Below are 13,796 nucleotides of genomic sequence, written 5' to 3'. Positions count from 1 at the left end.
CGACATGTTTTTTTTTAACTGTTTTGAGCCAACATGTGCCGACAGGCGGTATATTACCATCCACTAGGGCATGGTGGGAAAAGTAAATAGTGTGCTGAGAGTAGCAAGCCCGAAACATGGTGAGCGCAGTGAGCCATACGTTTATGTTGACTGTGTTGACATAAAGGTAACATTTAAAAAATTTTAAAATAAAAACTTGAAAAAAAAACTTGTTGACTTTTTCAATGTCGACCTTACCCATGTCGACCTAATGTAGTGTTCCCTCTAGAATGAGGGCGGGCAGGGTGGGGGCAGACCGGGCCCGCCGATGTCACAATTTGGGGCGTTCCCGGGCACGGACGTCACAAAAAGGGGCATGCCCGGGCCGCGACATCGCGAAAAGGGGCGGGCCCGGCCGGCGCCGTCACTAAAGGAGGCAGGGCAGGCACCGCCGAAGTTAGCACGCTGCCGGGGAAGCGCTGGGAATCGCCATCTTAGGCGGCACTGCGCTTCCCCGTGCACACAGCCAGGTTTTAGCGGGGCGCTGCTAGCTAAAACAGCCTAGCGGGAACACTACTAATGACCCTGTTAACCTAATCCATGTCAAACTACACTTATGTCCACCTTTCAGCATGTTGACCTAGACACATGTCAACCTAAATGCATGTCGACCAACTGACCCACACCCGTATAAGCAGCCCCAGGCTCTTTGAGCCAGTGCTGGTTCTAGAAATACTGGGGACAAAATGAATAGGGGGTCCCCTGTATTTCAGCAACCAGCACAGGCTCTTGGACCGGTCCTGGTTCCAAAAATATGGGGGACAAAAAGAGTAGGGGTCCCCCGTATTTTTGGAACCAGCACCAGGCTCTTGGACCGGTCCTGGTTCCAAAAATACGGGGGACAAAAAGAGTAGGGGTCCCCCGTATTTTTGGAACCAGCACCAGGCTCCAACAGCCAGTGGTGTAATGCCACAGCCGGGGGAGACTTTTTATATAAGCTGCCCCGGCCGTCACATTAACACCCTGACTAATCAGCCCTGCCTGGGTCCCTGGGAGGTGTCCCCCCCCCCAAAGGCCACCCCAGGCAGGGTTGAAGCCTGGGGCTGTCCCCGACACCCTTTGCTGGTGGGTGCCGGGCTGATAGTTTATTAAACATTGGTGGTCAGTGGGGTAATTACTTTAATTTAGATTCATTGGTGGTCAGTGGGGTAATATGTTTCATTGGTGGTCAGTGGGGTAATTAGTTTAATCATTGGTGGTCAGTGGGGTATAAATTATTTAAATAAATACATTGGTGGCAGTGTGAAAAAAGCACCTAATACATTGGTGGACAGTGGGGACCCTTTATACTTTGACATACTTACCAGCGGCGTCTTCTCCCAGCAGCGTGTCTCTGTCCAGCGGCGCCTCCGTCTTCACTGCAGCGACCGTAGCAGCGCAACTAAAGGCCCATACACACTTGAAGATTTTCATTTCAAAAGACTTTGCCGAAATCTTTGATAGATATATCTTTCACCAAAGTAGTGCGTACACACTGAGCTATTTTCCCTAAAGAGCAAGAGATTTTCAGGAGGCAAAAGACTTTGCTGAAAATCTTTAATTATAAATGGGCTGGGTTTGAATTCCAAGGGTTCCATATATACAGTACATTGGTGGCAGTGGGCATATAAATATATAAACATTGGTGGGCAGTGTTGATGCTAATTTATGATTTATGCATTGCTGGCACAGACCAGCAATGTATACGTTACTGCCAACACTGCCCACCAATGTTTATATATTTATATGCCCACTGCCACAAATGTATATTTATTTAAATGCAACCCCCCCCCCCCCCCATGTGCCCCTGGAGCGACTCGACGGCCGTCACCGCATCCCCCTCCAGCCCCTTCCCTCCCTCGGTGAAATGTGGCCGCATAGATCCCCTGTGGAGCAAAGCAGGTAAGTGCCAAAGCACCCTCCCTCCCCGCCTGGGGCGCCCCGTGCCCTACACTATCCATAGCCGTCCCCAGCAGATAGCGACGCACACAGCTGCCCACCAATGTTTATATTTTATATGCCCACTGCCACCAATGTATTCATTTAAATGCACCAACAATATATTATAATATATTATAATATAAATTTATATATATATATATAAATATATATTATATATATATATATAATATAACATATATATATATAATATAACATATATATATATATATATATATATATATATATTATATATATAATATATATATATTATATATATTTATATATATATTTATTTATTTATTTATTTACAGGTTCTTATATAGCGCAGCAGATTCCGTTGCGCTTTACAATAGTAAACAGTGATAAAACAAACTGGGTAACAACATACAGACTTGGAGGTAGGAGGGCCCTGCTGCAAGCTTACAATCTATAGGGATATTGGTGGAAACACAAGGACAGGCACCAGTAATACCATAGCAGTCCCACCAAGTTACAAGTCCAGAAGGGAAGCTATAAAATACATAAGTGCCTCAGAGGGTTATGCATGTAGAACTTAAACATTATAGGCTTGCCTGAAGAGGTGAGTTTTCAGGGAACGCTTGAATGTTTGGAGGCTATTGGAGAGTCTTATTGTGCGTGGAAGGGCATTCCATAGGATGGGAGCAGCCCGATGAAAGTCCTGTAATAGTGAATGGGAGCTGGTGATCCGTGCAGAAGAGAGACGCAGATCTTGTGCAGAGCGGAGTGGTCGAGATGGGAGATATTGTGTGATAAGTGCAGAGATATATGCTGGTGCAGTATGGTTAATAGCTTTATAAGTTAGTAGAAGTGTTTTGTATTGAATACGGTAAGATACAGGTAACCAATATTATATTATATATATATATATATTGGTGCATTTAATGAATACATTGGTGGCAGTGGGGGTAGTTTCGTATTATAATAAAGTAAAAAACGTGCTTCATGCATTGGTGGTCAGTGGGGTATAAAGGGTTAAAATGCATTGGTGGCAGTGTGAAAAAACAAAAAAGTGCTGTAAACATTGGTTGACAGTGGGGGCCCTGCATACTTACCACTGTTCTCCCGCAGCAGCGCTTCCGTCTTCAGCTCCGTCCTTTCAGTGTGATGGAGGAGGGCGGAGGGCAGGGGGCACGGCTTCCAGCGGCAGTCTCCACTCTCCTCCCGGCGCATCCACACAGGCTTTCTCCAGACGAGCGGCGAACGACAGGTAAAAATTGACCTGTCTGGCATGGGCGACGGCGGCGTGTGATGACCGATCGGCGGGAACGCGCACTGTTGTTCGCCGCTCGTCGGTCTGCCTGTACACACTCTTCAATTTTTTGACCAATATCGTTCATAAGGGCCAAAATGAACGATATTGGTCAGAAAATCGTAGAGTGTGTATGCACCTTAAGACACCTCTGCTAACTTTTAAACCCTGTTGGAACATAGTCCAGGCCTGTATTACCCTAATAGAGCAATAGCTCAATCAGCAACGCTCCTGTCTCTTAAGTAGACAAGGCGCACGGCTATAAGGATTCAGTCCCCACAATACCAGGGGTTATTTCATGTTCTGACAGGGCAATATGGCAAACGTCACCAACGGTGGACTCTGAAGTGTAACTTCTCCACAGGATAACCTTTGGTATTCCTGGTCATTGGAAGTTGGAACATTGCACTGTCACATATAGAGCTGGTTGTGGTGTGTACGCACAATACAATCCAGTGTGGGATCTGACTATGTAGTCGGATTTACATTCGGATCACATGCATGTAGCATGCAGATCGCACATTTGAGATAATTTGACTTAGTATTCCTCCAGGCCTCTAGTAGCCTTGCACCCCAGCGGGGTAGCATTTTTGGGAGATGCAGCTGTGGAGGTGCAGTACGAACTGTGTAATGGTTAACATTACTACCTCACGGCACTAATGTCAATCTATATTCATAACACACTGGATATGCCCAATCTCGTTTGAGATCACATGGGAACACCAGCTGTTGTAGATAACATGGGTTCCATTCAAACAACGCCATTACCCTAACTGTGTGGAGTTTATGTGTATTCTCCCTGTGGTTGCGTGGGATTACTCCAGGTACTCCCGTTTTCTCCCACAAACAATTAGGTTTGTCATTTCTTATGGCTCTCCTTTAAGTTATGTTAGCGGAGTAACACTGGCTGTAGCTTTTATAATTAAAAGCTAATATGGCCTTGACTATGCATCCCTTCAGGGACGCAATCTCACTTTAGTAGAAGTTTTACCGGTTGCCAATGTTGACGGCCTTGTTCATTTCAGCGCCACCATATGCTATATATCAATATGTTGCCTCTTAATCTGTACCAGAGGGTACCAGAGGCGGAACTACCATTGGTGCAGCAGGTGCATTGCACCGGGGCCCCTGAAGACTAAGGGGCCCACTTCTGCCACCCACTGCTATGTGGCATATTGTGAACTTGGTTTGGAGTGGAAGAGGAGGGCCCAAAAATGAAGTTTTGCAACTGGGCCAACCACTCGTAAGTTCCGACACTGATCTGTACGACCTATTGTATAGGGGTACATGAATGCATATGTTTATGCTTGTAGGCATTTGTGTATGTACATGTGTATATATATATACATGTGCATACACAAAATATATATATATATATGTGTGGATATATATATAGCGGTGCTAGGTCAGCATTCTCGCTTCTTACATTCAAACAGCGGTCGATATAGTTTCCTGTTTGTTTGTTTTCTAATGTATCTACATACACATACATTATAACCAAAACTGATCCTTTTGGTAAATCCGTGTTTTGTACACACAACAGTACATCTTAAGGCATAGACTGGGTAATGCTATTATGGAAAAGATGCTTCTGTCTTAAAACCTAAGTGAAAAAGACAGTCCTGTGGGATTTCTGCAAGGTAGAACCTTGGTTTCTAGGTCACCCTGTGCAGGTCCAGTCGGGTGATGCAAAAAGGGTGGTTTTTTATCAACCACTAGGGTGACACTCTGAGTGGGCCGGCTATGAGCCTACGGCCACACCACCCCGAACACGCCTGATCTCGTCTGATCTCGGAAGCCAAGCAGGGTCAGGCCTGGTTAGTACTTGGATGGGAGACCGTCTGGGAATACCAGGTGCTGTAGGCTTAGGCCTCCCGCTTCTTCCAATGGGTGCAGCGCAAGATCCCGGCCTTGTTGGCAAAACTATACCGGCAGATGGACCCTCCCTTCGGAGGTGTTCCTGTGGTTGATAGGCCATTGGGGTGGACCAATGGTGGATTGATGGCTTTGCGTCACATTTACCAGGTCACCCTGTATGTGTCGAGGTCTTGAGACCCTGCAGGTTACAGAGTCCACGCTCTGTTATGTCAGTCCAGTGGCTATTCGTTCGGAGGTAGGCTTTTCCCCATTTTTGCTCCTCCTCAAAGTAATTTGTACATTAAAAGTGGAGGTGGGGGCACCTTAATCCAGGAGAATCTGGTTCTCGGATCTGTGAACCCTGTTAGGGGTCTCTCTTATCTGTCTGCCTCTGGGGCCAGAACTGCTCACAGGGTTGTTAAGACAACCTTATTAAGAGCCACGGGATTGAATTCCATCCCAGAATTTACCGTTTGTCTAGGGTTTTGTCCTTTCGGTAGAAGTAGTGGGGGCTGGCCTCCGCCTGTTTCTTTAAAGCAACAGGGCTCGGCTCTCTCCTTTGTATTCCACAGCCTATGAGCTTTGTGGTACGATCTCCGCTCATTCTGGCAGGGGGTCCTGCAGATCCAGCCTCTGGTTGTTACAAACATGGTGGTTTGATAAAATCTTAACTCTAATTCTTTAGGCCCTTTAGGGGTCTTTACAGGCTAACAGGGACAACGGTTTTCCTGTTGACCGTTGCTGCTGGGTGTCTGCCCGGCAGGCTCTGTCAGGTCAATCGCCTTTCATAGTCTTTCATTCTCATACAACGGATTCTTTGAAACATTACTTTACACCTCACAAGGTGGTTCCTGAATTTCAGGTCATCCAGGAGATAGTGATCCCTGCCCTTTGTAGGCCGGCGGTCTCTCCTGGGCAGAAATCAACTGGAGGTGGCCTGTGCTTTGCACGTCTATGTACATCACGCTGTAATACTTTGGCCATCTGACTCTCTATTTATCCACTAGAGCAGTGGTGGCCAACCTGTGGCTCTTGAGCCTCATGCGGCTCTCCCCCTTGTAAAGTGCGGCTCCTGCTCCCACTGCTGCCCGCCGCCCACTGTCTGTCCCAGTCCCCCCTGCTGCCGGTTCCCTGAATCCCTTCTCCTTCTGAGGGGAGGAGAGCGTGCATTGCGCATCTCTCCTACCCTTACTGTGCATCCTTGTGACTGGGCCGTCTGCCAATCAGAGCTCGTGGGCCAGCAGCCAATCAGGAGCCGGCCAGCGAGCTTCGATTGGTGGGCGGCCCAGTCACAGGGAAGTGAGGGGGAAGGAGACGCACGGTGTGCTGTGCTCTCCTCCCATCGGTGACAGGACAGGGGGACACCAGACTGTCCTCTCCTCGCCTGGCAGCAGCAGCAACAACAATGGTGAGTGCTGCTGCTGGGAAATTTGCACTGGGGGGCATAGCAGTTTGTGGCACTGTGGGGGCATAGCAGTTTGTGGCACTGTGGGGGCATAGCAGTTTGTGGCACTGTGGGGGCATACCAGCTTTTTGGCACTGTGGGGGCATACCCGGCACTGTGTGGTGCATACCTGGCACCGTGGGGGGCATATGTGTATCTGCCACTATTGGAGGCATATTTGTATCACACCTACCCAAGGGGTCAATATAGACTACGCACCTTTTTTTGGCGCATGCGCCTTCGGCGCGAGCATGATGTCGGCTCTTTAGCTTGACTACCGATATTTTTCGGCTCTTTACCTCTGACCGGTTGGCCACCCCTGCACTAGAGAATTCATAAGAGGGGCTGGTCTGCTACCATGCAGACTATTGCCAGCCGATATCTGCGGTCGTTTATCAAGCAGGATTCCTTGTTCACCTCACTCCCCGTTCTTGCAGGGGTACGGGCTCATTCCACTACATCTGTGGGTGTGTTTCGGGCTTTTACAGGTGGTGCAACGGCAGAGCAATTTGGCAAGGCGGCAACTTGGTCGTCTGCCAACGATTTCTTACGCTTTTTTGCGTTTGTTATGTTTGCCTCTCAGAACTCGGCATTCGGCTAGAATATACTGGCCGCGGCACAGGCGCGTCCCCACCCTTAGGTGGCTGCTTTAGGACATCCCAATATAATCCCTCTGGCCCCTGACGTCTGCCGCAGAAGAAACTGAGATTTATGTCTTACCTGTTAAATCTCTTTCTTCGAGGACGTCAGGGGCCACAGGGATCCCTCCCTGCCGCGCCTGCTTCATGGTATTGAAGTTCATAGTTCCTCCGTTGAGTGAACTTAGTTAAAGGTTCCTCTGTTGAGGTACTTATACATGTCACAGTTATGGTTTCTCTGTTGAGCAACCACACACACATATATTGGTTGAATGTGTTACTGTATGTGTTTCTCTTCCTTCTATCTTGTCTCCTGCCTGGCTTTGGGAAAAACTGAAAGTAAGCTAGCCTAGGAGGCGGGGTAGACGAGGGAGGAGCCAGGGCTGTCTCTGGGCAGTCCAGAAGTTTTATCCTTTCTGGTGCTGGAAAGGTCGTGACCTCACTCTCTACCCAATGTAATCCCTGTGGCCCCTGACGTCCTCGAAGAAAGAGATTTAACAGGTAAGACATAAATCTCAGTTTCCCTAGCAACCTCGGTGGGAGTTTCTAGATAATTTTTTAATGCTTTGGTTAATGCAGATGATGGGGAGTTGTATATTTCTGTTGTTTTTTCCCGCTTTTTAGCTGTGTAGTCTATTACGTGGCCCCTTAATACAACCTTGGAGGCTCCCCAAAAGGTGGTTGGGTGTTCCCAAGCATCGATGTTATCGTCTTGGAAGTTCATCCAATGGGATAGTAAATAACTTTTGAATTCTTTTGAATTATATAGGTATGCAGGGAACCTCCAATACCTGTGACCTTTAATTTTGTTTGGGGTTGAAATAGTTAATGTTATGGGTGCGTGGTCTAATATTAATATTGTATGTATGCTGGCATTTGTAGCCTGGGGAATTAGGTGGTCGGCTATGAAGAATGCATCTATCCGTAACCATGATTGATGTACAGCTGAATGAAAGGTGAAGATTTTGTCGGATTGAATAAGTAATCTCCATACATCCGTGAGCTGCAGGGTAGTTTTGAAGGATTGGAATCTACGCCATACAGCGGCATTTGAGGATGTTGGAGCGGGTTTTCTATCTATTGAGGGATTTTCCACTGTATTTAAATCTCCCGCAATTATTAAGGAAAAATTATTGGCCCAAGAATTTGTGAGGGGCCGTGTTTGGGGCATAAATGTTCACTAAGGTGTATTTTTGACGACATATTTCTATGTCAATTATCAGATACCTGCCGTTGGGATCAGATGTTGTCGTTAGGATTGTATATTGGAGAGATCTATGGAAAATAATGGCCACTCCCCTGACCTTCCTGCAATAATTTGCCGTCACACATTCCCCCAACAGGAGGCCCGTAATGTTGCTGTGTCGTCCTCTGCCCAGTGGGTCTCCTGCAAAAAGATTATGTCCGGGTTGAATCTTTTGGTACTTGTGAGTTATCCGGGCGCCCGATGTGGAAATTGAATGCCAGTACAATAAGCATACGATGCGACGCGATTTGCCATCGCGTCGTAATCGCGTCGCATCGTATGCTATTGTATGGTATACAATGGCATGCGATGCGACGCGATTTTAACACTTCCCGCCCATTTTTAATCCCGCCCTCTGCCACATCTGGCACAAAATCACTGTGAGAGAGATTTGACAGGAGAAAACAAGTGATTTGCAGTGTTGGTGTGTCTCAGAGTATTTGTGAGGTGAAATTTCCTGAAATTTGCCCCATATTGCCCCATTTTGCCCCTTACACCCTATTTACCAGAAACCAGGTTTGATACTTACTATTACAATACTTACTATTGTGCATTAATCTCACTTGAACTGGCATAAGGATTACCTTACAAAATTTACCGGTCTTTAACAAGAAAGGAGTATACCTATAACTTTTAAACTATTTCTAACCCTCCAAAAAACTGCCATTAACCGCATGCTGCTACTAATTACCCCCACTAACACCTGCAAGGGGTCTGCTTTGAGGGAAGCTTGCTTTTCAATTTATGTTTGTTAGTCTTGTTTGTCCCAATGTTGGCCACATTGAATATATTATAAAAAAAAATTCTTTTTAAGATTATTGTTATAATTCTGCAAATAAATTTTTAATAAATTTATAAATTATATTAAGCACAGCGCTGTACCACCCTATTTACCAGTATGGCTTTGGTGGACAGTATCTTCAGCCTCCCCAAAACTGAAGAGGATAAAGTTCAATTCATGCAGGACAATGGGCTGCTTCCATCCTCAGCTACATGTCCAAATGGACACCCAATGCGCCTGTCTGTAAAAGAGCGCAAATGGCGCTGCTACATCAAAAGTTGTGGGAAAAAGCAGAGTCTGCGGGCCTCGCTATTTTACACCGGATGCAGGCTGCCATTTATGACCATACTGCGCTTTATTTTCTGTTGGTGTGACGAACTCACATCTATAGAGTTTTGCACCAAGAATTTAAAGATATGTAATAAAAGTACTATCTTTTACAATGCATTGATGCGGGAGGCATGTCAATGCGACCTGATGTCCCAGCCTCAACGGCGGATTGGTGGACCAGGGAAAATGGTTGTGTCATGTACTCCCGGAGAACGGGAGTATCTTACCAGGTCCGGGGCTGGTTTGCGCGGCGGTGGCAGCGTGAGGGTCAGCGTTCCGGGCAGTAGTTCCCCGTCGGCTGCAGAGATACTCCTGCGGCGCTGACGGGGAGAGCAGGCAGCTTCCGGGTTTGCGGGCGGGCACGCGCTCACAAGGGGCGCGCGCGCCGCTCGTTCTCCCTAGTTAAAGGCACAGGCAGGAAATTGGCCCGATAGCCTGCAGGGATAAAAGGAAGTCCCTGACAGGCAATCGGGGCCTGAGTATAGGTTCACATCTGCTCTAGTGTTCACACCTGCTCTAGTGTTCACTGTGTAAAACTATTGATACCTGATTCTGACCCGGCTTGTTTCCCGACCACTCTCTTGATTATTCCCTGTGCATTGATCCGTCTCCCAGTACCTGACCTCGGCTTGCTTACGACTATTCTCCAGTCTCATCCCAGTGTGCTGCGTACTGCGTCTCCTGTGTATGACCCGGCTTGACATTGGACCTCCCTCTGTATTATCCTCCGGTACCACGAGCCCGCACTGATCTTGACCCGGCTAGACGACCACGTATCCATATTTCCCTCCCTCTACCAACTCATACGGGAAACCTGACCAGGGGGCCGCGACCGACGTGTCGGGCGCCGCAAAAGCCCATATCCCGCTTGGAGGGGTCACTGGCAGAAGACCCCCGGCATGGTTAGACTCCGTGCCCCTGTGTCAGGTCACGCCAATTCCCGAGTTGGTAGCACGAGTGCGTGACAGAATACTCAGGCCCATTGGTCCGTCGCCTAAAGAACTTCTGGAACATCTTCTAACCAGAGTGGATAAGCAAGAGCAAGATCAGGCGCAAATAATGCAGTGCTTGCAGACCTTGATGCAACGCATGGAGGCTCCGCCACCTCCACCTGTTCCGGTACCAGTTCTCCCAGCAGCAGTGGCGAATGCCATTCCTCTTCGAATTCCCAATCCGGCAAAATTTTACGGAAATCCTAAGGAGTGCCGGGGGTTCCTAAATCAATGCCTCATTCAGTTTGAGATACAGGCTGCGTCATTCCCTTCCGAGAGGGCGAAGGTAGCCTATATAATTTCCTTACTGGCAGGCCAAGCCTTGTCCTGGGTCTCTCCTCTTTGGGAAAAGAATCTCCCAGTGGTCAACAACAGCTCCGATTTTATTGCCGAGTTCCGCAGAGTTTTTGATGAGCCTGGCAGAGTGACCTCCGCTGCTTCCACAATCCTTCGTTTGAAGCAAGGGAACCAAACTGTAGGCCAATATACAGTTCAGTTCCGGACCCTGGCCTCCGAGTTGGGGTGGAATGAAGAAGCCCTGATCGCTACATTTACTCAAGGTCTTTCGGAGAAGATCAAGGATGAATTGGCATCTCGAGAGCCAGCAGCTTCTCTAGACGATCTTATCTCCCTATGCACCCGAATGGATCTCCGCCACCAGGAGAGAGAAAGGGATAGAGAGCAATCCCGGAGATATAGCTTCAGATTGGCTCCCCGATTTATTCCGCCGAACTCTAGTTCCTCTTCAGCAGCATCAGCTACGGCCAATCAGCCATCTGAGGAACCCATGCAGATTGGGAAATCTCGTCTTCCATTCGCAGAAAGAGAGAGAAGATTTAAAAACCGTCTTTGCTTATATTGTGGAGAATCCGGCCACCTCCTTTCCAGTTGTCCTAAACGTCCGGGAAACGACAAGGCCTAACTGATTGTAGGGGGATCAGTTTGGGCACATTATTACACGCCCCTTCCCGAGTTTCCGCAGTGGGATTTACCATCGATGTAACCTTACAATACCAAAAGTCTTCTGTGGTCCTCAAGGCCTTCCTAGACTCGGGCGCGGACGGCAATTTTATCACTGCAGAGACTGTCAAACACCTGGGCATTCCGTGTCAAGTTTTGACCTGTCCATTACACATTATTGGAGTGGACGGTAACAGATTGCCCTTCTCAAGCATTCAGTCCAGTACCTCCACAATTTGCCTAAGGGTTGGGGCTTTGCACCAAGAAGAAATTTCATTTTTTGTACTTCCCTCGGCCGAGAATCCTGTCATCCTGGGGTTACCCTGGTTACAGTGACATTCCCCTACCCTAGACTGGAAGAATCCTCAGGTCTTAGCATGGGGGGCGGAATGCCATGGTCGATGTTACAATCCGGTTGAACGTCCTCAGTGTACCCTCTCCTCAACCAAGTTAGACTCGGGGAACAAGCTTCCTATCGCTTATCAGTCTTATATGGATGTCTTCAGTAAGAAAGAAGCGGAGAAGTTACCAGCCCATAGGGATTGGGATTGTGCCATCGAACTTTTACCAGGGAAGTCGCCTCCTCGTGGCCGGGTATTTCCTTTGTCTATGGCTGAGTCCCAGTCAGTATCAGAGTATATCAAGGACAACCTGGAGCGGGGCTTCATTAGAGAGTCCAAGTCACCTGCAGGTGCAGGACTATTTTTTGTAAAGAAGAAGGATGGAGGTCTCAGACCTTGCATTGACTATAGGGGTCTGAATGCTATTACTGTCAAGGACCGATTTCCTCTCCCCCTAATTTCAGAACTCTTCGACAGGATCAAAGGGGCACGAGTATTTACTAAGTTGGATCTCCGCGGTGCATATAACTTGATTCGGATTAGGTCGGGAGATGAGTGGAAAACTTCCTTTAATACACGAGATGGGCATTTTGAGTATTTAGTAATGCCGTTTGGCCTAAGTAACGCTCCTGCAGTTTTTCAAAGGTATATGAATCATATCTTTCAAGATCTGTTGAACAAATCCGTAGTTATTTACTTAGACGACATCCTAATTTTTTCTGAAGATCTTCAAGTACATCGACATCACGTTTGCGAAGTACTGGGCCGCCTTCGGAAACATCGGCTATATTGTAAGCTAGAGAAGTGCTCTTTTGAACAGCAGGAGATGCCCTTCTTGGGGTACATCGTCACCGGGACAGAGTTGCGTATGGATCCTAAGAAATTATCCGCAATATCCGATTGGCCTCAACCAGTGGGGCTGAAGGCCATTCAGCGATTTCTGGGGTTCTGTAACTTTCACAGGCAATTTATTAAGAATTATTCCTCGGTGGTAGCTCCGATAACTAAGCTCACGCGAAAGGGGCAGAATACCAAGGAATGGCCCTTGGAAGCGGTACAAGCCTTTCTGTTACTCAAACAGCTCTTTGTGTCCGATCCCTATCTTGAGACGTCACGACCCTGACAAGCCCTTCTTTCTAGAGGTAGATGCTTCATCGGCTGGAGTTGGAGCAGTGCTATCCCAAAGGGATGATGCCAACAAATGGTATTCCTGTGGTTTCTTTTCCAGAAAGTTCCAGCCTGCTGAACGGAACTATGCAGTTGGGGATAAGGAGCTACTAGCCATCAAATTGGCATTACAAGAATGGCGGCACATTCTGGAAGGAGCTAAATTCCCAGTAACAGTCTATACCGACCACAGGAACCTGTTGTACCTTAAGACGGCACACTGTCTCAATTACCGACAGGCTAGATGGTCGTTATTCTTTGACCGCTTTAATCTAATTCTGACGTATCGTCCCGGGGACAAAAATGTTAAGGCGGACACACTATCTCGAGTTTTTGGTTCAGCTTCTTCAGAGGAGTTGGAGGAGCAGAAGCCTATATTAAAGTCTTCCTGTTTTATTGCAGCTACTACCAAAGTCAAGATTCCAGCCGGGAAAACCTTTGTACCAGCAAGAGCTCGAACCAAGATTCTGCGCTGGTTCCATGCTTCACGATTTTCTGGTCATGCAGGAACCAATAAGACATTGGAAATTATTTGCCGGAATTACTGGTGGCCATCAATAAGGAAGGATGTCAAGAGTTTTGTGGCCGCTTGTAATATATGCGCTCAGCATAAGCCTTCCACACAAGCCCCGGCTGGGTTACTTCAACCTCTTCCGATTCCAAAGCATCCTTGGGTCGACATCTCGATGGACTTCATCACGGAACTTCCTGCCAGTCAGGGCTATAACACTATTTGGGTAGTAGTGGATCGTTTTTCTAAAGCTGCACACTTCATTCCCCTGAAAGGTCTTCCATCAGCTCCAAAGTTGGC

At 47.5% G+C, this 13,796-nt stretch overlaps 1 non-coding gene across 1 annotated transcript; it reads left to right on the top strand.

Moving 5' to 3' along the window:
- The first annotated feature begins 4,976 nt into the window (after window positions 1–4,976).
- Window positions 4,977–5,095, top strand: LOC146034684 (5S ribosomal RNA). Its single transcript, XR_014460089.1, has one exon. It is a non-coding gene; the product is annotated as a 5S ribosomal RNA (ribosomal RNA).
- Window positions 5,096–13,796: the final 8,701 nt, after the last annotated feature.

Source organism: Crinia signifera, chromosome 8 (genome assembly GCF_055691185.1).
Source record: "Crinia signifera chromosome 8, ASM5569118v1, whole genome shotgun sequence".
NCBI classification, from domain to species: Eukaryota; Metazoa; Chordata; class Amphibia; order Anura; family Myobatrachidae; genus Crinia; species Crinia signifera.
This window is presented reverse-complemented; position numbering and strand designations above follow the sequence as displayed.